We start from the raw sequence: 4,353 nt of genomic DNA on the forward strand, positions 1-4,353 counted from the left end.
GCAGGCAGAGTGGTTAGGGGCAATCAGGCAGGCAGGCAGGCAGGTAAGCGGTTAGGAGCCAGTAGTCCCAGATCGGGCCTAAACCAGGAGTCGGACATCCCCCGAGGGGTCCCAGATTGGAGAGGGTGCAGGCTGGGCTGAGGGACACCACCCCTCCCCCAGCACGAATTTCATGCATCAGGCCACTGGTCACATATAAATATATTCTGAACTAAATGCTGCAGGTTCAGTTTCCTGTAGGGGCACATACAGGAGACAACTAATCAATGTTTCTCTCTCACATCGATGTTTCTCTCTCCCACCTCTAAAATCAATAAAAAAACAAACAAAAAACAAAGACAATGTGACCTAGAAACAGAACTGAGTTTAGTAAGGTTATAGGATATAATGTTAATACAGAAAAATAAATTATATTTCTCATCAGCAAAAAAACAAGTCAATGATACAAAATCTAGAAATTAAACAGAAATGAAAATGAGAAACTAATCACCCTATTTTAATGCTTATTATAATGAAGCTAAAGAAATGGACAAACAGATCAATGGAATAAACTAGAAGAGGAATGACAAACTTTTTTTCTATAAAAGGCCAGTTAGTAAATATTTTAGTCTTAGCAGACAATCTATGTTTTCCATTCGTCATTCTTCTATTTATTGGTTTTTGTTTTTTAAATCAACCCTTTAAAACTATAAACACTGCCCTGGCCGAATAGCTCAGTTGATTGGAGCATCATCCCGATATGCCAAGGTTACTGGTTCAATCCCCAGTCAGGGCACATACAAAAATCAACCAATGAATACATTAGTAAGTGGAATAACAAATCTATGTCTTTCTCGCTCTCCTCTTTCCTCCCTCTCTAAAAATCAATTAAAAAAAGAAACTCATTCTTAGGTTATGGGCTATAAAAAACAGTCAATAAACCAGATCTGATCCATGGGCTACACAGCTTGCTAGTTTCCAGACTAGAGTCCAAAAACAGACCTCTCTCATCTAGTCAATTCCATTCCTAGCTATTTATCCAAATGAAAATTTATATGTCCACACAAAGACTTGTACAAAATGTTCACAGAAACTTTATTCTAACAGCCCAAACTGGAAACCATTACAATGTCCATGAATAGGAGGTTAGATAAACAAATCTTGGTAAATTCACACAATGAAATACTATTTAGCAATAAAAATGTGCCCTGGACAGGTGGCCGGGTTGGAGCATCGTCCTGCTCACCAAAAGGTTACAGGTTTGATTCCTGGTCAGGGCACATACCAAGGTTGTGGGTTTGATCCCTAGTAGTGGCACATGCAGGAGGCAACCAATCAATTCTCTCTCTCTTTCTCTCAAATCAATAAAACTATATCCTCAGACGAGGATTAAAGAAACACCAAAAAAACTACTGATTCAGGCAACAACATGGATGAATCTCAAAAACATGCTGAGAGCAAAAGCAGCCTTGCACAAAAAAGTACATGCTGTATGATTCCATTTATATAAAGCTTGAAAATGGGTAAAACTCATCCTCACCCATGGTGAAAGAAATCAGTACTGATTATGGCAGTGGGGGTAGGAGGGACAAAAAAAGGGAGAAATTTAAAGGAACTTTCTGGGATAATGTATCTTGATAGGGTTGTGGGTTATAGGGGCACGAGTTTGATAAAAGCATCAAACTGTAACATTTAAGATCTGTGCATCTCTATGTAATGTATATCTCCAGTATTAAGATTAAAACAATAAAATATTTTTAAAGCAATACATGTAGGTCTTTAACTCCAGATCCTAATTATTGACCTTTAGTTGGAAAGGAACAGGTTGATTGGTTTTTCTTACAAGTAATACTCTTCAAAGTAGTCACCAGGAGCTTATTAAATCAAAGTATTCAATGTTGCTATTATGCAAAACATTCATTCAGTTTGTTACAGAAAATAATCAGTTATAAAGAACTAGGGAAAAAGAAACATGACTCCAACTTTGACTTTACAAAAAGATAATTATGGGTAAGACTGGTAGAGAAAACATCAAAAAGTTAACACTAAACTAGATGATAGAATTATGGGCAATAATTCTCTAGACTTGCAAATTTTGTTTAATAAGCATAAAACATTTTTATTAGAAAATATTCACTGAAAACATTAGAAAGCAGTCTCATTATCATTCCAAATATTTTATTGGTTTCTCAAATCCTTTATGTAAGAAAGCACATAGCCAACTAACCAAACTTCTCTAAAAGTTTTTCGGTAAACCCAGGCACTATGCTAAGAACTTCACAGATTTCTCCCTCAGACTCCTTAATAGTCTGTCAGTGGGAGATTCTTGTCCCCATCCCCTCGCCAACTCCAGACCAATGGAGCCCTACAAATCTCAGATATCTGTGAATGAATCTCCATCTAAGTTGGCCAGGCTGGTGTCCAGATCGGCAACGCCTGGAATATAGCATCCAGTCTGATGGCCAGATGTCAAGTGACAAAACCATTAGGGGAGGAGATGACTCCTTTAACACCTTCTTCAGTGAGAAAGGAGCTAGTAAGCATGTTCCCAGGGCAGTATTTGTAGACCTGGAACCCATCCATGGCCATTGATAAAGTTCGCACTGATACCTACTGCCAGTTCTTCCACTCTAAGCAGCTCAAGGCAAGGAAGATGCTGCCAATTACTATAACCGTGGACACTACACCACTGGCAAGGAGATCACTGACCTTGTCTTGGACTAAATTTGGAAACTGGCCTATCAGTGCACAGATCTTCAGTGCTTCCTGGTTTTCCAGTTTTAGTGAGGGAACTGGTTCTGGATTCACTGCCCTCTGTTGATTATGGCAAGGTCAATCCAGAGTTTTCATCTACCAAGCCTCTCAGGTTTCCACAGCCTTACAACTCCATCCTCACCACCCCCATCACCCTGGAGCACTCTGATTGTACCTTCATGGTTGACAATGAGGCCACCTACAATATCTGTCATAAAAACCTCAATACTGAGCACCCAAAGTATACTAATCTTAACTGCCTTATTAGGCAGATTTTATCCTCCATCACTGCTTTCCTCGGGTTTGATAGAGCCCTGAATATTATTCTGACTGAATTCCAGACCATCCTGATATCCTATCCTCACATCCATTTCTCTGTTGCCACAATATGCCTCTGTCATCTCAGCTGAGAAAGCCTACCAGGGAAAGCTTACCATATTGTAGCAGAGATCACATGTGTGTGTGTGTTTAATATATTTTTATTGATTTTAGAGAGGAAGGGAGAGGGAGAGAAACATCAATGATGAGAAACATTAATCGGCTGTCTCCTTCACGCCCCCTACTGGGGATTGAGCCCACGACCCGGGCATGTGCTCTTGACCAGAATCAAACCCGGGACCCTTCAGTCTGCAGGCTGATGCCCTATCCACTGAGCCAAATCAGTCAGGGAGCCAATGTGTGTGTTGAGACAGCCCATCAGATGGTGAAATGTGACCCTTATTATGGTAAATACATAGCTTGCTACCCATGGTGATTTGGTTCCCAACAATGTCAATACTACCATTTCCACCATTAAGACCAAGCATACCATTCAGTCTGTGGACTGGTACCCACTGGCTTCAATGTTGGCTTTAATTTTCAGCCTCCCACTGTGGTACCTGATGGAGATCTAGCCAGAGTACAGTGAGCTGTGTGCATACTGAGTAACACCAAAGCTGTTGCTGAGGCCTGGGCTCACCTGGACCACCAATTTGTCCTGATAAACGCCTAGCGTGCCTTTGTTCATTGGTACATGGGTAAGGTCATGGAGGAAAGAGAGACACGTGAGGATATGGCTGCCTTTGAGAAGGATATTAAGGAAGTTGGCAGATAGTGGTGGGGGAAAGGAGGGTAAAGAATATTAACTTGTCTGCTGCAATGCTATACTTCAGTATCTTGGGACTGTCTTATTTCTGTTGTTCTGGGAAGTTGTTCATTGTGTCCCAAACTTGTTAATGAAAGTATTGTTTTTACTTAAAAAAATATACAAAAGAACTTTATGTACACTATCTCATTTAATCAACACAATTCTATAAGAAAAATGTTATTATTATCCCCTTTTAATCTACACGATTCTCAAAGGCAGGCACTACTATCATCCTCATTAAAAAGAGAGAGAAGAAAAAAGCAGGGAGAAACCAAGATGGCAGCATAGGTAAACACTGGAGATTGCTACCTCGCACAACCACTTCAAAAATACAACTAAACGACGGAACGGACATCACCCAGAACCACAGGAAGGCTGGCTGAGGGGAAATTCTACAACTAGAAGGAAACAGAACAGCATACGAGACTCAGAGGAGGCGCAGTGCGGCAAATACAAAGGTGTGGAGGTACGCGCGGAGCGGGCTGGAAGCTGCA

At 40.6% G+C, this 4,353-nt stretch overlaps 1 protein-coding gene and 1 pseudogene across 2 annotated transcripts in view; one reads left to right on the plus strand and one right to left on the minus strand.

The window, feature by feature from the left end:
• Positions 1 to 4,353, minus strand: part of CREBBP (CREB binding protein) — a 135,487-nt gene that overhangs the window by 117,381 nt on the left and 13,753 nt on the right. The window lies entirely within an intron of this gene.
• Positions 2,401 to 4,117, plus strand: LOC102759732 (annotated as a pseudogene).

The sequence above is a fragment of the Myotis davidii genome, unplaced genomic scaffold, assembly GCF_000327345.1.
Source record: "Myotis davidii unplaced genomic scaffold, ASM32734v1 scaffold555, whole genome shotgun sequence".
Lineage (NCBI taxonomy): Eukaryota > Metazoa > Chordata > Mammalia > Chiroptera > Vespertilionidae > Myotis > Myotis davidii.